The sequence below is a fragment of the Ovis canadensis genome, chromosome 21 (genome assembly GCF_042477335.2).
Source record: "Ovis canadensis isolate MfBH-ARS-UI-01 breed Bighorn chromosome 21, ARS-UI_OviCan_v2, whole genome shotgun sequence".
Lineage (NCBI taxonomy): Eukaryota > Metazoa > Chordata > Mammalia > Artiodactyla > Bovidae > Ovis > Ovis canadensis.
In genome coordinates, this window is record NC_091265.1 from 64,649,889 (window position 1) to 64,670,262 (window position 20,374).

A 20,374-nucleotide genomic window follows, 5' to 3' on the forward strand; every position below is an offset into this window, starting at 1 on the left:
GAGGGCAGAAAGGATGAGAAGGACACAGGAGGAAATTCACAAGAAGGCGGGCTCCTGGCCAAATAAATAAATAAATAAATGTATGTATATATGTATGTATATATACGCTGAGAAAGAGATGCTGTTAGAAACGTGGTATGAAGCAGGGTCCATCTAACCGCACACGGGGGACAAGGACAATGGGCTCAGATTTCTGGGGTTCCTCTTGTGCTCTGGTGGCTTCCACCTGGGGGAGAATCGGTAAGAGTCTTGGGCTCAGAAAGAGAGGGGTCTCCCCACACCCTGGCTGGGAGGCGCGGGGCTGGAGGTCTGCAAGCATCTGTGACCAGGACGGGCCCTCCCACAGCCTCACCCTGGAGGCTGACCCCGGTCACCGCCAGCACCCCTTTTCCGGAAGGGTCCGCACCCCCGTCGCGGGGCGGGCTGGCGTAGGCAAGGAGCCCCACAGCGCGCCGGGGGAGAGGGGCGCAGCCCGGCAGGGGCGGGGGTCCGAGGCGCGCCGGCTCCGCGCTGCGATCCCGCCCGGGTTTTGCGGCCGCCGCGCCCTCCGTCCCTCCGCCCTGCCTCCTCTCCTCCGCCCCGCGCTCCCTCCCTCCGCTCCCGCGGTTGGATCAGTCTTCTGGCATTTCCTGCAGCCGGGCCGCGTTGCCAGCTGAGCCCCCGCGCGCCCGGCCCGGCCCGGCCCGGCCCAGCGCGCCCCGCTTCTCACGGTAGGAGCGCCGCGGGCGGGGAGGGGGCGGCAGGGCTGCGGAGGCGCCGGGGAGCGGGCGGGGAGGGCGCCGGAGGGGCTGCGGCCCGGAGGGTCGGGAGCGTCCAGCCGGCCGCCGGGTGGAGGGGGGCGGGCTGCGGAGTCGGGGGAGCCCCTTGCCAAGTCTGCGGACCCGGGGGACGGGGGCGCAGCCCCGCAGCCCCCGACAGTGGCCGGTCTTGGGGAGCCGGGGGTGGTGCGGGGACGATCGCAGACGCGGGCGGCTTGGGGGCGGGTGGTGCTGAACGTGAGGCGCGGCGGGGTAACCGGGCTCTCAGTTTGGGGGGCTTGAAAGAGGCTGCCTGGAGGAGCCGTTTCTGTGTCCCCGCTCAGTCCAGACCCAGGGAGTCTTGAAGGGGCAGGGTCTGCGGGGAGGGGGCGTGCTGCCTTTGCCTGGGGTCTGGATTGGGGTCTGGCCTCCCAGCTCTGGGCTTGGTCTGTGTCCTCAGTGAGCCTGCCTGAGCTCCGGGGAGGACCTTTGCTGTCCCCAGCCTCCTCCTTCTCTAGACCACTGAGCCCCTGAAGACTCGGAGCCTCCGACATTGTTCCCAACATTGTTCCTGGGACATGAGTCTGCATGAGGGTCCTGTGCGCTTGAGGATGCCTGGGTATCAGGGGAGGGCGGGATGTGGGGTCGGGGTGCCGGCAGCCCTGGGGGCCAGCCACTGCCCCCTGGGACCCCCAGGGACAGCCCAGACCAACCTTCCACCCACCCCCGCCCAGCTTGGCAGTCTGCTGTGGAAGACCCTGGAACCGGGGCTCTGAGTGGCCCCCGGGGCGTGTAGACAGGCCCCGCCATGGGGAAGTGGGCTCCTCTGTCCCCACTCACCGTAGGCTGAGCCAGGCCCTGGCCAAGCAGCTGGTTGGGTTTTCGCTGTCTCTCCATTTGGAGGTTTTTCCAACTCGCCACTCGCTCTGCACCAGAGATAATCTGCCAGAGCCCCTTCGAGGTGCCTTTTACAGGCTGACCTCTGTGGTTCCCCCTGCCCCAGGTACGCCCCTAGGCCGGGTCCAGCCGCAGTCTGGTCACAGCCAGGGTGGGGACCTGTGTGGGCCAGGTCCCAGACGGCAGAGCCCTGCCCTCAACAATGGCAGGCAGAGTGGTCGGCCGGTGGCTTTTACCCGCTTCCCTGGCTGTGTGAGGCCGTGCCGCTCCTTGAACTTGCCAGGCCTTGTGGGCGGTTTGGGGGCGTCTGGACAGCTCCCCTTGGGCTCCAGGCCTGCGGTCCCATTGTCCGCCTGCACACATGTGGGGCAGGGCCCAGCTGCCAGGAGGGCAGGCAGGAGGTGCATCTCTCTGGTCTGTCTTGCAGCTGTGTTTAGAGACGGTGACAAAGCAGATGGGCCGGGCAGAGGCCCTCCAGCTGCCGGAAATCCTGGGCCCTGTCCTGGGGAGGCCGCAATGCCGATGTGAACCCATGTGGGCAGTGCGTCCTGGACACTGGAGAGAAGCCCTCGTTTCTGGACCCGGGAGTCAGGCTGGCCTGAGTTGGGCTAAGGGATCAGCTGAGTCTCCAAAGGTCTGTTCCCGGCTCTTTCCAGAATGCTGGGCCGCAGCCCCTCCCCTCTAGGATGGTCATTACGGGGCTCAGAAGGTCCGGGGGTCAGTTTCTCCCCTGAAATCTGTCTTCCTGGAAGCTTCCTGAACTGTGGCAGTCAGCTGACATGCTGCACTTGGAGGAAGGAAGGAAACCTGGGTGACAGGCCAGTGGTTTGAAGATTGTTGGGTGTTCTCAGCAGCTGTGTCTGGGGGACTCTCGCTTCCCGCTGATGCTGTGGTCAAGCCAGAGTGTGCGCGTGTGCGGTGGCGCACAGGTGGATGAGAGCTCACCCAAGGTGATGGAGGCGTGCCTGCCCCGCTTCCCGTTCACTGCAGGGACAGGTGTGAGGCCATAGCTAGGAAGAGTTACATAGGTGAGGCCTGAACCTTGGGGCTGGGGGCTGTTCAGGGGCGCACGGCACGTGCCAAAAGGATCCCCATCTTTTGGATTTGAAGGGAGTGGTCCACAGGTTGGATAGAACTGCCTGGCTGCTCTCAGGAGTGGAGAGGAGCCAGGGGGGCACCGTCAGGGGGTGGGGGCAGGGTTGAGTGGTGCAGAGGGGTTGAGTGGCCCCTCCGAGGGCCAGGCGTACTGCTCGAGGCCGTCAGAAGAGCAGAGGGCTGCTGTCGGGGCTGGGCTTGCCCCGTGAGCCTGCGGGTCAAGGGAAAAGCCCGGGGGATGAGCTCTGTGCAGGTCTGCGGCTGGCCTTGGTGGCTCGTCACCTTCAATGGCTGGGGAGCTGTGTGAGCAGATAGAGCTCGTCCAGGGAACAGTGGTGGTAGTTGAGGACAAAGGACTTGGACTTTGGATCACGTGTCCTCGGCGTTGCAGCTGCCCCACACCAGGATTCCTGTGTGCCTGTGGGTGTAGAGTTGGCCTGTCCTGGTGTCTACACTGAGGGGAGTGGGCACCCGCTCTGTGGTCAGGATCGAAGTCACGTCCCATCGAAGGCCAGGGCTTAGACGCGACTTGGGTCTGGGACACAAGGACTCTGGCTTCGAGTTCTTTGTCCAGTGAGGTAGCTGGGGAATCGGCCGGCAAGGTAAGAAGCGCTGCACACCCAAGACGTGGAGCCGCCTGGGAAGGCACAGGGCTGTAAGAGAATTTCCAAGGTTATCTGGGTCATGAAGCCAGTGAGAGGCTGTTCCCATGGCGCAGGACACGAGCCTGGTTGGCCAGCCCCAAGGGACCCACAGGGCCCTTGGCAAAAGCCTCAGAGCCAGCACGTTGCTCACCTCTCAAGCCCACCCTCCACCCACTCCTCTCTCCAGACTGGCCTCTGCTCCTCCCTTCCAAGGTGTGAGGCTTCGTTTTCTCAGCACCGTGATCCGTCGTCTCTGAAACCACCTCTGTCCTGCACTAGTTCAGTTGAGTGGATGGATACAGAGAGCAGCTGGGCCAGGGCGGGCCCACGGCAGGCGACGTGTAGGCATTGGGGTTATCCTTCACTCATTGCCTTGATGTACCCTGGGGCTCTGACCCCTAGCCTGGCACACAGTAGGTGCTGGTATCCCCTGGGGCTCTGACCCCTGGCCTGGCACACAGTAGGTGCTGGTATCCCCTGGGGCTCTGACCCCTGGCCTGGCATACAGTAGGTGCTCAAATGAAGTTGTAGGATCGTCTTTGCCCAGGGACACCCCATCCTGTGTTTCCCTCCTGGTCTGTGGGCCTCACCAGCACTTGAAGGTGGGACACCTGACCGGCCTGTGCCCTCTGCTCTAGGAAGGACAGACCCAGCCTGCCCCCTTCCCAGGGGTCCTGCCCTTCCTGGATTGGAAGTATGGTGTGCAGAGTAGCTGACCTGGGGGGAATGCCTGATATTTACTGGGTGAATGGAAGGGGGCCAAGGCTGCCCAGGCCCTCTCTGACCCTGGCTGAAATAGGGGGTGCTGCAAGGGTGTCCAAGCCCCACAGCTGGGCAGTGCCACTCATAACCCAGTAAAGGAGTACTTTACAGGTTAACGAGCACATGAAGGGGGTTATGGGGCGCCCCCTCACACAGGCCGCTGGCCAGCCTGACCGTTTTGACCAGCTAGGGGTCACTTTCCTTTGTCCAGGCCAGGGTGGGATTGGGGATGGGGACCAGGAGTAGGCAAGTCCCCAGGAAGGCAGAAGGGGCGATGGCCCAGAGGAGATGAACCAAGCCAAGGGCCTGCCTCTGAGCCAGGAGGGAGGGAGCCTTTCGGTCCTTGACTGACAGTGGGCAGGGGCAGTGACTTTGTCCCTTCCTTTGCTGGCTGGGTCACAGCCAGTGGGAGCCCATTTTCAGCAGCTTCCACTTGAGTAAAGGCGCGTTCGCTGTGGGAGGGTTCAGGTGGCGGTATTGGTGTGCCCGCCTATTGGGGTGAATACGGCACAGGGGAGGTGGCTTAAAGGGCCAGGCCTGCGCAGGGCGTGGGGAGGGTGGTGCGGTGGGGCAATCTGTGCCCGCTTGTGGGGGAGCCCTACAGCAGAGCCGGGTCTCCGGGGCTCTGTCGCTGGGGCTGTGCTGGCTGCAGAGGCAGCTCCTGGGGCTCTCTCCGGCCTGCCCTTTCTGGGAGAGCCGCGTCCCCAGGAGGCCAGAGGGAGGGGCCGGAGGATGCGTGGGAGAACAAGGCCTGCCTAGCCTGTCCGGGAGGGTGACGCTCACCCACCCCACTCAGGGGTCACCGTGGGGGGCGGAGCTGGGGAAGGACCTGCCCCTGAGGTCTACAGACTTGAGCACGGAACCTTCCAGGTCAGAGAGCCCAGGGACAGGCCTCCTTGTTATTTATTGACACGTTTGCTCAACGTGTTCTTATGGCTTTGCTGCTGGACTGGGTGTAGGGCAGGTTCACAGCGAGTCTTCACTCACCCTCGGGGGGACACCCAGAGGTCTGGGGCCCTTGCACATCCTCCTGTGGACCCTGAGCTTGTGGGGCTCGCCACTCCAACCCCGAGGACAGGGAATGGGAGGAGTCCCCCTTCCCCACCCCCACCTGCCTCCCAGGGGGGACCTAAGGGCCAGTGTGGCATCTGGGGCAGGGCTCTGAGAGTGCGGCCAGACGTGGCCACGGACGGGCCCCTGCCTGCTCGGGACACCTCTACATCCACATCCTCGGTGCCCTGGCCGAGGCCCTCTCTGGGTCAGCATTCAGCCACCCAGAGGGGACAGGACAGGCCCTCCTTCATATCCCTGTCCCTGAGGGGAGTCTGGATCCCCGCTAGCCCGTCTGCCTGCCCAGCCTGGGCTGAGCTGGCTGGCCCCCAGGGCCCTGGTGCAGGCCTGGGGTTGGAGGTGGGCCTGGGGTAGATGACGCCAGGCATCATGGTGGATTTGGGGGCTGAGCCAAGGAAGAGGCTCGGGGATTCCTAGCCCAGGCCCTGGGACCAGCAGTTTCTTTACTCTCCAAAGCTCCATTTCCCTGTGTGTAACCCAGGCCCTCTGCAGTCCCAAGAGAAGCCAGGAGGTGGGTGAGCATCAGCCACGTGTTAGTGATGCTGGCAGGCACACAGCAGGGCCTCGGGGTCTGGGGAGGGCAGAGGGAGCTGAGGCTTCACTGTAAAGCCCAAAGGTGAGTGCAGGTGGGGAGTGGACCCCACCCTCAGACAGAGAGCCCCAGCCCCCTGCACCTAGATGGCCTTTAGCTCTTAGCATCTCCCGAGTGCAAGCTGACCCACAGAAGCAGCCTTTGTCCTGATGTCCTGAGTGAGTGCAGACACTCACCTGAGGCCTCTGTCTCCCCTCTCCAAGCAAAGCTGGGCTTGAGGGCCTACGGCTCATAAGGTCCATCCAGCTCCCACTTAAGAGACAAGGAAACCACCGCCCCCAAAATGGTGAGATCACCACATGTCCCCACCAGGCCTCAGTTTCCCCATCTGTGAAAGTCACTCAGTTGTGTTTGACCCCCATGGACTGTAGCCCGCCAGGCTGTCTGTCCATTGGATTTTCCAGACAAGAATACTGGAGTGGGTGGCCATTTGCTTCTCCGGGGGATCTTCCTCACCCAGGGACCAAACCCAGATCTCCCGGATTGCAAGCAGATTCTCTACTGTCTGAGGCACCGGGGAAGCCCCATCCGTAGGTCTCCCTTAAGGCCCCAGATTTTTGCCATCCTGCGTCCCACATTCCTGCCTGACTAGACGGGGAGTCCTGGGGCAGGAGCTTGGAGAGAGGGGGCGTCCGGAGGCCCATCTCTAGAGGGCTCGGTTCCCCAGCACCTGCCCTTCCCACTGCTTTATAGCTGAAGGTTCTAGCAGGTTTTATGTGGAAGAAAGTGTTCACTCATTTTCAAAAGTGTGAATGCCACAAGACTTGGGGTTGGAAGTCTCTCCCCAACCCCATCGGGTTCACCCAGGACTTGGTGTCACTGAAGCGGATGCCTGCTGCTGCCCGCAGTCCCTGCAGTCCTGGGGCAGGACAGAAGGGGGCTTTGCCAGTCGCCCACACAGGCCACCCCACATGAGCCCTTTGGGGGACCCGGTGCCCCTCCTGCGTCCTCCACCTGCTTCTGGAGCGAAGCTGGCAGTCCACTTTGAAGAGCCCTGACCCACTCCAGCCCACTCACACTGCTTCTGCTTGGGTCCCTGCTCTGAGGTCTTCGTGCTGCCTCTGGAACTCAGCTCCCGGCCCTAGGGATGGGTCCCCTGCGGGACCCAAAGGTTGAATGAGTGTTATCTTTCCCCAAATCCCAAATCCAAGTACTTATGCTATTGTAAACCACAGTGTGTATCGTGCCTAAAAACTATGAAAATCATTTTACCATTTTAACCTAGATGTCTAACCAGTCTATTTATTCTGATAAGTATACTATCAAGTTTTTTAAAAAGAGGGGGATGGGAAGAGGCCCAGCCCTTGGTCCTGAGAGGCTGGGAGAGTTTGGGGTTGCCAGAAGGCGACACCTTGACCCGGAAACGTCAGAATTCAGCCCCACTGGGTGGCCCGGAGGGTGAGGACAGTCAGGAACGGGGCCCGGTTGCTTGTCCATTTCAATGGCCAGGGTGGGTCATCCCTGCTGGTCGGTAGCGAGCTCTGGAGGCCCCCGGGAGAGGGGAAGGTGTCCCCCACGCACACGCCGAGCTGGAGTTTCAGTGCGCGGCCTGCTGCCAGGACCTTGGCCATGCCGTCCCGCTTTCTTTCCCATGCAGACCCTTCCTGGGCTGGGCATCTCCCCCACCAGCAGCAGCGGAGGCCTGTCCTGCAGGAGCACCTTCCAGCCACCTGGCGCTGGGCCAGTGCCCTCTCAGCCTGGGGCAGCCCCCACCCCCAGCCCCGCCTTGCTCTCCCAGGTTGCTGGGTGCTCACTCTAATGTGATCGGCACCTCTGTGCCTTAGCAGGTGCTGACCGCCTACCTGGAGCGCCCTTCCCGCTGGCCTGGCAGCACCCAGCAGGCATGCGGGGAACACACCAAGCGTCTGGGCAGCGCAGCCCCGGCCCTCCACCTTGTCTGCGGGCCTTGCATGGGTCCACCTCGCCCCTTACCTGCGCTTCTCTTTTACCCGAAATATACTCTGTTAAGGGTGGCTTCCCACCCAGGTGGCGCTCACGGTAAAGAACCCGCCTGCCGGTGCAGGAGTCATGAGACGTGGGTTTGATCCCTGGGTCGGGAAGATCCCCTGGAGGAGAGCATGGCAACCCACTCCAGGATTTTGCCTGGAGAATCCCATGGACAGAGGACCCTAGCGGGCTGCAGTCCACAGAGTCACAGGGTCGGACACGACTGAAGCGACTTAGCACGTGCTATATTACATTTTGTGAACATTTTTTAAACAGCGGTGACGCTGGTTTACAACAGGATGTCAGTTTCGTGTGTGTATAGGGTGTGTGTGTTGTGTTTTGAGCTCTGTATGCTCCGCGGCGTGCTCACACAGGGTGCTCTCCACCCCATCCGGCTCCGATGATCCCTTACCCATTTCACACCCCTGCACCCCCGCAACCACTGCCCTTCTCTGTGTCTTTTTGGCTTGTTCACTTGTTCCGGGTTTTTGTTTGTTGCTTAGATTCCACATACGAGTCGGACCCTGCAGGATCTACCCTTCTCCGCCTGACTTGGCTCATTTGAGCACAATGCCCTGGGATGCGTCCGTGTCGCCTCAAACGGCAGGCGTTGGTCGTCTCTCATGGCTGAGCCGCGTTCCGTTGTGGACACACCACCTCTTTGTCCAGACCGTCCCTTCTCCTCTGGGGCTGGGACTGGTCTCCGGGCCAGAACCCCGGGCCAGGCCCTCGCCTCCACCCGCTTGCTGGGAAACTGTCACTGGTTTCCTGACGGGTCAGTGAGCCGCTGCTCCTGTTTGTTTGGTTTGGGTGTTTTGTTTTAGGCGGTGGCAGGCGGGTCACAGGAGCTCATTAACCCAGATGCCCTGAGTCTGCTGTGAGCAGCGCCCTGGAGAGGGGGCTCCTGACTTGCCGTGGGGGCTCCGAAGCCTCCCGTCCGACCACATGGATGCCGAGCTGCGCGGTGGTTGCTTTGTGGGCTCAGTGGTCCAAGAACCAGGCGAGAGCCCCCCCAGCTCGGACACGTCACTAGCCAGGGGGCCTGGTCGAGTCCTCAGTTTTCCCATCTGTGAAAAGGGCATGGCAGTGCCGGCCTCGGGGACGAGAGGAGGATGCCTCTGAAGCACAGAGCCAGCCCCCCCGATGGCACAGCCGCCCTGCCCGCATCGGCTGAGGCTCTGCCAGCCAGGAGGGATTGTTCCTTATGCTTGATTGCAGTTCTGATTAATGATTAATGGCTGGGAAAGGTTTACACACAGAGACAAGTGAAAAATAAACCCGATCCCGCCTCGTCGAGGTCCAGACCTCTGGCTCCGCTTGCTTCAGGCCGGGAGCCCAGAGTTCCAGCGTGGGAACTGACCCCCACCTCCGTGGTGCCCCCGCGGGGGTGCCGAGCTGACGTCCCCCGCACGCTCCTGCGCCTTTGCCGTATTTGGGTGAGTCCAGAGACGAGCGCAGGCCCCTTGGCTGCATGACAGCTGTCGCCTGACAGTCACGCTGCCCTCACGCCCTTCTTGCTTCCCGTAATTCCGGAATCATGGAGAAGTTGCAAAAACCCGAAAACGCAGCCTTTGCAGCTTCTTTTGGCCGTGGTGGTCGAGTGCCCGTGCCCCGTTCACTTTCCTTATTTTCCGTCAATAAGGGAGCACTTAGGCCCCTGGTGACTCAGACCATAAAGAACCACCTGCGATGCAGGAGACCTGGGTTCCATCCCCGGGTCAGGAGGATCCCCTGGAGAAGGGAACAGCAACCCACTCCAGTATTCTTGCCTGGGCAATTCCGTGAACAGAGGAGCCTGGCGGGCTACACAGTCCATGGGGTCTTAAAGCGTTGGACACGACTGAGCGACTAACACTTTTCATAGGCCCACTCTTCTGTCGAGAGGCCCTAGGTCAGTTCCATCTGATCCCGTCTTACGTTAGGTCTTCTGGGGCACGTAAGCAGGCGCTTCTCTGGGGTATCGGCCTGGGGCGAGGTCTCGCCTGAATGGGGCCACGTGGCTGCCAGGAACACCCCAGTACACGTAGAGGGGAGCCAGCCTTTCCCTGGAGAAGGATACCCCGCCACGGGTGGCGCTGAAGAGTCACAGAGGTCTGAGCACGGGGTGGGCGTGGGGACCCAGCCCCCAGCCTGGGTGGGTGGTCAGGGGATGCGTCTCCTGGCGGGGTGAGGTCCTCAGCTTACTGAGCTGTCTGGGGTCAAGATGCACTTTCCTAGGCCATCCCTCAGCGTTCCTGGCCTTGGAGACCCGCCAGGACTGCCTGTCACCTTGAATCCCTCTGGAGGGAGGTCTTGCTTCCACCTCTGCGTGGGCTACAGGCTGACAATTGGCTCCCAAGTGCACACACAGATGTTGGCCAGGGTCCCCCGAGGGGTCGCTCGGTGACCAGCGCATTCTGTTAATTAAAAGCAAGAACTACATGGAAGGTGATGACTGTAGTTGATAGCACTGTTGTAGAACTGAAATTCACTGGGAGACTGGAACGTAACTGTTCTCACCAAGAAAAAAATAAATACCAATACGTGAGCCGACGGATGTGCTAATTAACTAGACTGGAGGAATTCTCTCTCACTGAGACATGTATCGGGTCAGCATGACATACAGATCTTTAAATATCTCGCTGTTTTATTTGCTGATCACACCTCAGTTAAGCTGAAAAAAATAGACTGAACCAGTGACTGCAAGGGTCCAGGGAGGGTGGGGTCTGGCTGAGGGTCTGCAGGTTCTGCCTGGAGCTGGTTAGGGCGAGGAGGGGCGCAGGCTGAAACACACACACACACCATCCCCTACCCCCCACGCCAAACCTGGGACACAGATGGCGGCCAAGACCCAGACCGCAGCATTTCCATGCGGTTGTTCCGTGGAAGCGATTGCTGGTGGAAGGCAGCTGCCCAGTCGTCTGGTCCCCTGGGGCCTGGGTGCAGAGGACCATTGGTGACGCTGGTGCCCCAGGCCTCTGGGAGCTGGGGGACACCCTGGGCCATGGCCACCAGCTGGGAAGAGTCCCCGGCAGGAATCGGGTCCCTGTGCTGGGCGTCCACCCTGGGAGAGAAACTTCCTCTCCTGCACTCCCCGGTGTGGCCGGGAGATGCCCCTGCTCCCCGGGTGCTGGGTGCTGATCCATCCATCTCAGGGAAGCCTGCTCGTGTGGGCACATTAGTCAGCTCTGGCTGCTGTGACGGACACTACAGACGCTCATCGTCTCCAGTCCTGGAGGCTGGAATCCCAGACCCAGCGGTGGGCAGGGCTGGTCCTCCTGAGGCCTCCCCCTGGGCGTGCAGACGGCCATCTCCTCCCCACGTCCTCACAGGGTCGTCCCTCTGAGTGTGTCTGTGTCCTGACCTCCTCTTCCTGTAAGGACCCCCGTCCTGTGGGATTAGGACCCCACCCTAGTGACCTCATTTTACCTTAACCACCTTTTTGAAGACCCTGTCTCCAAATACAGCCACATTCTGAGGTCCTGGGGGTCAGGACCCCAACACAGGGCTTTGGGGGAGACAGTTCAGCCATGACCATGACCCTCCGGGGGTGTGTTTCTATTTTTATTTCCTGCGGGGCCCAATGTTTGTAGGGAGTAAGATTTTGCGGTAATCAGAGCCTCTTCCACCCATAAATGTCTGGAAATGTTTTCAGACTTCACTCTCTTGGATCCTGACGGTCTTATATCCGCCCGGGAGCCCTTGGCCAGCATTTCCAGTGCCTGGACTTGGGATGGAGGCAGAAGCCCATATCATATGAGGTTCTCACACAAACACCCTTATCTGCGCCTGAGCCCCACCTGTGGTCAGGGAGTCCGATGAGGCGAGTCGCGGGGTCTGTGGGGTCAGCACGCCTGCAGCCACCAGGTCCTGCTGCTCCCTGGCCTCCTGCCTGCCAGGCAGCACCTCCGCCAGCCTCAGCATCTGGGCTTCCCCTCCCCACTGCCTGCTGTCCAGTCCAGCAGACACCCTCCGCGTGGAACCAAACGTGGCCTTTCCGGCGGGCTGGGTGGTCAAGCAGATGCTGAGCCACCAGGCCGTTCGTCCTGACGCTCGCAGTCCTTTCTGTGCCTGCTGCCAAGTGCAGAGTCCTGAGGGCAGAGCGTGTGCTCCCTACCGTGCTGGTGGGGGTCTTCCCTGGGAGTCCCCTGCTCCTCCCTGTTACCAGACCTGATGGGCTGCTGGAGGATGCAAAGGGGGGCCCATGGAGACCTCCACCCAGAGCCCAGGAGGGGAGCAGACCCTTACCTGGGAGTGGCAGACGCTGTTTTAGCGAGTGGCCCCAGGCACACCTAGTAGGTCTGGCCTTACGGGCTTCCTACCGAGAGCTCCCAGCACAGCGGGAAAAGAGGCTTCTTCCGCGCCGAGTGGGTCCTTGAGGGGCTTCTCCCAAGTGGGGCCGCCTCCGGCCCCGACAGCTCGTGTTCCGTCCAGCTCGTGTCCCTGCCGTCCGGCAGCGCTGCAGATTGTTTTTTAACCTGCGGTTTAACAAACGCTGGGAGGAAGACACACAGGCAAATGACTGTCCTCCCACCTGTTCATTATTTTTAAGCCGTGTCGTTTTCTAGTTTATTTTTAAATCTCGAAAGCATGAAGAACATGCCGTTTATCTCTGGCGAGCCTGCTCTGCCCGACGTGGCCGTCCATCACCTCCCAGTCCAGTCTGGAGCATCCTGCCTCTGTTTGGGCCCCAGTCGGCCTGCCAGGCAGGAATAACCCCGTGGAAACTGTGCCCTCCAGGGACCTACTCCTTCAGGCCGTGGGGGCCTTTCCCCCACCAGAGCAGCCACCCCTGCTGTCAAACCTCTAAAAGCCTTCCCACGTTCGAGGGGAGTCTTTCTAAAATGCTTTACACACAATGCCTTGTAGCCTTAGGTATAAATGAGAAATAATTTAACCCTTTTCCTGGAGACTTAGGTCCTTGTTGTTATTCAGTCACGAAGTCGTGTCTGACTCTTTGCAACCCCATGGACTGCATTACACCAGGATTACCTGTCCTTTACCATCTTCCAGAGCTTGTTCAAACTCATGTCCATTGAGTCGGTGATGCCATCCAGCCATCTCATCCCCATCTCATCCTCTGTCGCCCCCCTCTCCTCCTGCCTTCAGTCTTTCCCAGCATCAGTGTCTTTTCCAGTGAGTCAGCTCTTTGTATCAGGTGGCCAAAGTATTGAAGTTTCAGCTTCAGCATCAGTCCTTCCAATGAATATTCAGGGTTGGTTTCCTTTAGGGTTGACTGGTTTTTCTCCTTGCTGTCCAAGGGACTCTCGAGAGTCCTCCAGCATCACAATTTGAAAACATCAATTCTTTGGCGTCCAGCCTTTCTTATGGTCCAGCTCTCACGTGACTACTGGAAAGAACCATAGCCTTGACTATACAGACCTTTGTTGGCAAAATTATGTCTTTGATTTTTAATGCTCTGTCTAGGTTTGTCATAGCTTTCCTTTCAGTGAGCAAGCATCTTTTAATTTTGTGGCTGCAGTCACCATCCGCAGTAATTTTGGAGCCCAAGAAAATAGAATCTGTTACCATTTCTACTTTTTCCCCGTCTGTTTGCACTGTGTTTTAGAACATGGTTAAGTCCACTCATTCATTTTTACTTAAGTAAATGTGCATCTCTGAGAAACCTTAGATTGTTGCTGCAATTAGAGAATCACCCTCACCTGTAATGAAAGCAGGTAATCTAAAAACACAGTGAGCTCGAAACACCAAATTGTACCACAGGTCGCGCTGCCCCGTTTTGTCTGCTGCAGCTTTGCGCCCGAGGCTGCCCTTCTTCTGTTAAGTTAGAGAGATTCGTGGAGACGTAGCTGCGTAAAGACCCAGACTTCTCTCCCTTGACACCGTCAGGAGGCTGGAAAGTGAACTGGAGAGAGAGGCACTTTCCCACTGAGACCTGTGATGACTCACACTCCCCGCGTCACCCAGCTGCATCCGGCGTCTGCCCACGTTGTAGGAAAGTGTGATGTGCTCTTTCGGGTCTGGCTCCGGAGGCAGAGGGGGCTTCAACGGCCAATTCCAGGGGCTTCTGAGCACCGGCTCTTTCCTAGGAGTGGGCGGGGTGGGACGGAGAGCCTCCTGCTCGGAGCCTGGGAGGTGACCCCACCACAGCATCCCTGTGTCGCCTGGAAACCCTCCCCAGCGACAGCAGCCGTTCTCCAGGGAGCACCGGCTTTCTGTGCTCGGTTTGGGCCGCAGTGGTGTGCTCGCCTTCAGCCTCGCTTCTCGTGGGAACAGACAAGGCAGGGCCGGTGTGGATTTCTCCCAAGTGGGGACAGGGGAGAGGCGCCCGGGTCAGCTCCGTCCGAGGTCCGTGTGTCAGCTCCGTCCGAGGTCTGTGTGCTCTGCTGCATGGAGAGGTCCTGTTCCTGCCGTCTCAGCAGGGGTCCTGGGGGCACAGGGTGTCTCAGGCACGTCCTCGGAGCGTCCACACTGACCTTTCATTCAGGCCAGCTTTGAGCTCCTAGTGTGAGAGCCTGGGGTGTCCCTGACCAAGGACCGCAAGCGGGTGGCTTACAGCAACCAAAACAGACCCCCAGGTCCAGAGGCGGAAGCCCCAAGTCAGGGTCCTGGCGGGATAGGCTCCTTCCCGAGGCTCTGAAGGAGGGCTCTTCCTGCGTCTCCCCGCCTCTGGGGGCCCCGGGCGCCCCCGGACTTGTGGCCGCCTCCCCCCAGCCTCTGCCTCTGTGGGTCACCTGGCCTCCTCCTGGGTCTCCGTGTCCTGTTCTCCTGTTACAAGGACACGGCCGTTGGACCAGGGCCCCTGCTCCAGGGTTGCCTCATCTTCGCTCGGTCATGTCTACAGAAACCCTGTTTCCTAAGGAGGTCGCCTCTGCAGCCAGTGAGTTTGGGATGTCCATGTATCTTTTCTGGGGTGTCATCCTCCAGCCCACCGCACCCAGGAGAGGGTGGCCACGGTGGGCAGGGGCCGGGAGCTTGCGGAGACTCCTGGAGAAGCAATGGTTAGGAGCTGGGCTCGGGCTGACTGCTGGGTGGGAAGGCGTTGGCATTCTGGGGACATGGGGTGGCATCCCAGATGTGGCTGTGCTGTCCTCCCAGCCATCCTGGAGGTGGGGTCAGGGGGCTGCCTTACTACACAGACGAGATCACCGGGACCTCCAGAGAGGCACAGACCCCTCAGGTGCCCGGCTGAGCGCCGGGCCTGGCCACTGGGGGCACCTCCCCACCAGGGAGGGGGCGTGTCTGGCTTCCCCGGGCCAGCGTGTGTCCATGAACTCTCACGGTGCCCATGCTTGCTGGGCACAGGCTGCTGGCCAGTGTCTGCAGGTGGGACACTGTGGTCCTTGGCCTCTGGCCACTGACCTGACCCCTCCGTGCGAGACGTGTGCCCCTCTGGGCTCTCCGCTGCCTGCATCCTGTGTCCTGCGTCCTGCTCAGCTTGAGACCTGGGCACACCAGGCGTGCCCACCGCCACACACCTTGGTCTGGCCTCGAGGGCCCCTCTTCCCTTCCCGGCCTGCCAGGCTCTCAGTGGGTCCCAGGCCTGGGGAGTGAGCCCGGGGAGAACAGCTGTATTTGCATCACCCGTGTTTCCCTGGGAACCGAACAACACTCTTTCAAAAGAGCCGTCTCAGAAGGGGAAAGTGCCAGCCCCTCCCTGGAGCCCGGGGACTCTGGTTCCTGAGGGTGACTCGCAGCTGCCCTGAGTGCACCGCCTCTAGTCCCGCAGGCCTTTCTGCCCAGACTTGGGGTGCTGGGACCCCAAGGCTGGGTGACACCACTGGGGGAACTGCTTTGTCCCTGATTTGCTTGTGTGTGTGTGTGTGTGTGTGTGTGTGTGTGTGTGTGTGTGTGTGTGTGGTGAGCAGTCAGGGTGGGAAAGGGAGACAAGGGCCTTGCGCAGTCGTGTGCCAGCCCCTGGCACTCAGGGCACCCACAGCAGTGCCCAGTGTCCAGGCTGGTGGTGCCCCAAGCTGCCCAGTGCCTGGCCAGGGCAGTGACTGCCCGTTGCCACGTCATCGAGAGCTGGGGTCTTCTGACGACCAAAGAGGAAGGAAGGGAGTAAGGGGGCGGCCTTCACCCTGGAGTGGGGGGCGTGTGTGCGCAGGGGCTGAGGGCTCGGGCCACCGACCCACCGGCGTCACCTCCAGGCAGCTCCTGGCTTCGTGTCTCAGTGGTGGGGCCGCCTCCTAGGAGGCCCAGAAGTTGTACAACCCAGAGCCCGAGAGATGCTGCTGTGGGCACCCAGCAAAAGCAGGCACAAGTATGCTGTTCAGCTGTGAAGCTTCTACTTGAGGGGCCAGGGCTCCGAGCTGGTAACCGGCCACACGGCAGCCCAGCGGAGTTCTGGGGGTGATCACGGTGGCGGGGAGGACGTGACGGGGGGCTGGGGGCCAGCACCCCCTGCCCCAGCTCATGTCATGGCCCTCTCCAGGCTGCCTGGCTGTAGACACGCTGGCCGGTGGTCTCCCAGGGGTGACCGCCCCCAGCCCAGACCTTGGGGAGCTGAGGGCAGCACCCGGACCCTGGCTCCCAATCTCTGCCAGCTTCCCAGTTCGGGGCATCTGGCGACGTATGGTTGACCTTGGGGAGCCGTTATGAGTCAGGGGCACATCTTGGACCCCTGGGGGAGCCAGGTCATCGGGCTGGAGCCTCCCAAAGGCCCGGGGCGGGGCTGGAGGCCCCAGGCTGCTCTGCAGAGGGCCAGGCGGAGGCCCAGCCCTGGAGGTCCACGCTTTCGAGACGCTGCAGCCCAGCGGGGGCCAGACACTGGGGACCCCAGGCGACGCCCCCGCTCCTCTTCCCTCCCGTGTCGCCGCTGACGCTGAACCCGCAGCACTGTGTCTCTGCCGCCCTTGTCTTGGGGGCGTGCGGCCTCTGATCCACCGGTGTCGTCCGTTTGGTGTCCTCAGAAGCACCTGGCCTGTTTTCAGCCTTTAAACTCTGGGGATGAGCTTGCAGGGGAGGATGGGGCTGTAAACGTGCATGTATTTCTTCTCTCGCCTCAAGGCTTTTATGACTTCTCCCCGAGCTTTAAGGCCATCCCTTTTGACTCGACAGCGTGGAAAACGTGAAATACCGAAGCGGAGAGGTCAGTGTAACCGAGGCTCCCGCGACGCCCCGCGGTCCCCACCGCTGCCCCCGGGTGTGGCTGCGTCTCATCTCCCTGAACTCGGGTTTAAAATAGACTTTCGTCCTCACCTCCTGCCTGGCGCCCCAGCTGCCTCCTGCTTTCGTTGCCGGCCTTTGTAGCTGCCCTCAGAGCCCGCGTTTGCGGTAGGGGGTCCGGCTCTCTGGGCAGGGTCCTGAGACAAGGTCCCCTGGCCGTCCACACATGGCCCTGGAGAGCAGAAGGCAGCGGGGAAGGTTCTGGAAGGTCTCACCCCAGATACTCCTGTGACCTCGAGGAGCTCCTGGAGGGGTTGAGCCCACCCTCCCCAGAGACCCCCAGGAGAGACTCCAGTGCTGTTTTCTCCACACCCGCTGGAGCCCCGCGCGGGCCTCTGGGCCGTGCGTCCCCAGCCTCTGCCTCTTCAGTGTCCCCCGTGTCCCCCCACGCCCCTGCAGTCTCTTCTTGGCCCCTCGGAGCAGCTCCGAAGGAGGAGAAGGGTTCATGGCCTCAGTCAGCTGAGTCTGGTTCCTGGGTACCTGCTGTATACATATCCCTCTGGGTTAGATGCCCCCTCCCACCCAGCGAACGTCATCAGTAGAACCTGCTACACACCGAACGCCCCCTGGCACTGGGGCTGCAGGGACAAGCCAGGGACCCCACATGGGCGCCCTGCCCCCAGGAACGGAGGAGGTTCTGCAGCAGAGAGTTTGAGATGTCGGGGAGGGGAGGCGCTTGGAGGGTGGGATGGGGGAGCAGTCCTGGGCTTCCAGATGGGGGTGCCAGGAGCTGACGGCCTCTCAGTGGGGCTGGCGTAGCCGCGGGCACCTGGAGAACAGGCCCTGGTCCGCTCCAGCCTGGAGGTGGGGGGACGTGCCCTTGGGGCAGCTTAGGGGACGTTGGCTGCTGAAGAGGGGGTCCGGGTGGACCCGATGGAGGGGCCCCAGGCCAGTCCACACTCCTCTAGGACCCTCGGTCACCTGCCCTCGCAAAGACTGTCTCCCCCAAGCCCTGCTCCAGGCCCAGCATCTCTGGCTTCTCATTTATTTTCGGCCAGGTACCAGCTCTGCTGGGGGAGTGCTCTGCAGTAAATGGGGTGGCTGCTTGTCATGGAGACACGGACGAGACCAAGGTCAAGTGGGCTGTCGATACTTTATGTCACCCTGCCCTGGAGTCACCGTGTCACAGCCCCCCCTCCACGCTGTGGCTGCGGTGTGGTCTCCGTGGCCGTGGCGTGGTCCTGTGCCCGTGGAGTGGTCCCCATGCCCATGGCGTGGTCTCCCATGTCCGTGGCATGGTCTCCCATGCCCGTGGTGTGGTCTCCCGTGTCCGTGGCATAGTCTCCCATGCCCGTGGTGTGATTTCCGTGTCTGTGGCGTGGTCTCCGTGGCAATGGTGTCTCTGTCTCTGTGGCATGGTCTCCGTGTCTGTGGTGTGATTTTCCGTGGCCGTGGCATGGTCCCGTGCCCACGACGTGGTCTCCATCTCCATGGCGTGGTCTCCGTGCCCATGGTGTGATTTCTGTGTCTGTGGCATGATCTCCGTGGCCATGAAGTCTCCGTCTCCATGGTGTGGTCTCCATGTCCGTGGTGTGATTTTCCGTGGCTGTGGCGTGGTCTCCGTGCCCGTGGCGTGGTCCCATGCCCGTGTGTAGCACCTGCTGCGTCACCCTTGGTTTACTTGCCTCCTACCCGCCGATGGGTGTTTTCACTCCTGAAAATAGGCCTGCAGAGCGAATCCGCCCGTGCGGCTCCTGGCACAGATATCAGCTATATGATCTCACGCCCCATAGTAAATTTCCGGAAGTCATGTTGTGGGCTCGAGGGATGCATGTGCTTGACAGTTTGATTCACGCTCCCAACTGCCCTCAGAGCCCTGCCTTGCCCTCCTTCCCTCTGTCTGTCTATCTCAGGGCTGTGTGCCCACAGGGTGTCCATCGGGCTGACCCACGGGGCACAAAGGGGTGATTCCTGCTGACCCACAGGCCACGGTCTGTCACCCTGGGCCAGGCCCTGCCTGGACGCTCAAGGTCAAGCCAGGTTGACCAGCAGAGTCCGAGGCTCTGTCAGCCATCTGGGGACATGACATCCAACCCCAAGGGCTGCAGACAAGTGTTCCCTCCCCCCAGGCCTCCGCCAGGGTCACCTGGGCCCCTGCAGACCCCTGTCCATCCCCAATCCCCAGACAGGGCCTGGCCAGACCAGACAGGCTTCTGCCACTGGAGAGAGCTTCCTGAGGCCACACAGAGGGCAGGCGGCTTGGGGCTCAGCCACAGGACTACATCACCCCGGTGTCCTGGGGACCCGGTGAGCCGTCCAGCTGGTCCCGCGCCCGGCGTCTGCGCAGAAATCACCTTCCCTGTGACCTGCGGTTCATCCTTCTCGCTCTGGAGCTGGGGGAGGGCTGAGCCCTCGGATCTGTCTCCCTGGTCTTGCTTCTGGAAAATAAAGCTTGGGCAGGACCCCCAGAGGCAGAGCTGGGGCCCAGTCCTATCCTCACCCCCTGGTCTCCCCAGCCTGGGTCCCCTGTGCACGCCTTTGCCCCCTGGAGGAGAAGGACCCGTGTTCGTCTCTGGGCTTTGAGGGGGCACCGGAGCACCGGGACCTCTCTGAGCTCAGCCGAGCTGTGTCTCAACTCCTCCCAACCCCCGCACAGGGCAGGGAGGGGCAGGCAGGGTTGCAGGGTCATGTGAGCAGTAGAGGCGCCGGGCCCCCTTGGTAAGTGGGCCCTACGCCCCAATCCTGCTGCTCTGGGCCAGGCTCTGCGGAGGCCAACACCACCCTCTCGCGGTCCCAGGATCACCCCTTTCCCCAGGGGAGACCCACCTGCTTCCCATCGCCACACGCTGGTGGCTCAGAGGCTCTATGGAAGACGAGTGACCCAGGGCCTGAAACAGGCGGGTGGGCGGAACCAGCCAGGCGCCTGTCCCCCGGTCCAGAGCCGCACCCGTTGCTGTAGCCCAGCGCCCTCTCACGCTGGAGTCTCACATTCATTCTTCCCCCTCCCTCCCAGGGGCCCCCAGGTCTTTAGAGACCCCCTCTCCACCCTGCCGCAGAGCACACCACTCATCCCCCACCCTCCGCGAGCTCCAGATGACCGTCCAGGGGTCTCCCCGAAATGTGCGTCAGCTAGGAACTACCATCTGGTGCTCTGGGTGCCTGGGGCCGAGGCTCCTGGGCTGGCGGGGCCCAGGCAGGGGTGGGTGATGCCCTCCACTGCGCTCCAGCTGGGACGCCTGGACGGCCCTCAGCCCACCTGAACCACCTCTGTGCGCTGTGACTTTCCCCTCGTCCCAGGAGGCCCACAGGCCCAGGTTCCACCCAGCCTGGGTTCTGGGTCAGCCTTGGGTCCCCTCCCTGCCTGACCCACCTGTAAGTAAGTGTTAGTTGCTCAGCCGTGCCCGACTCTCTGCAATCCCATGGACTGTAGCCCACTAGGCTCCTCTGTCCATGAGATCTTTCAGGCAAGGATACTGGAGTGGGTTGCCATTCCCTTCTCCAGGGGATCTTCCCAACCCAGGGATCTAACCTTGGTCTCCTGCATTGCAGGCAGATTCTTTACCGACTGAGCTACAAGGGAA

The 20,374-nt window shown here is 61.5% G+C and overlaps 1 protein-coding gene and 1 long non-coding RNA gene across 11 annotated transcripts in view; one reads left to right on the top strand and one right to left on the bottom strand.

Annotated features, from left to right (window-relative positions):
- The first annotated feature begins 449 nt into the window (after positions 1–449).
- The window catches only part of OSBPL5 (oxysterol binding protein like 5), a 71,403-nt gene continuing 51,478 nt past the window's right edge, over positions 450–20,374 (top strand). For 4 of the 9 annotated variants that reach the window (XM_069566497.1, XM_069566500.1, XM_069566501.1 and 1 more), the window contains exon 1: positions 597–710. The gene's annotated coding sequence lies outside the window, so the exon portion shown is untranslated. Of the gene's footprint in view, positions 711–3,100; positions 3,332–9,089; positions 9,182–20,374 lie in introns of those variants that run through there. The other 5 variants (XM_069566498.1, XM_069566499.1, XM_069566502.1 and 2 more) reach the window with 5 other exon arrangements.
- Positions 7,994–12,245, bottom strand: LOC138427169 (uncharacterized). 2 transcript variants are annotated; one of them, XR_011251926.1, is made up of 3 exons: positions 11,973–12,245; positions 11,525–11,798; positions 7,994–10,660 (listed from the first exon to the last, which is right to left on the bottom strand). It is a non-coding gene; the product is annotated as an uncharacterized lncRNA (long non-coding RNA). The 2 variants fall into 2 exon arrangements; XR_011251927.1 differs by having other exon boundaries at positions 10,348–10,660; positions 11,525–11,795; positions 11,973–12,214.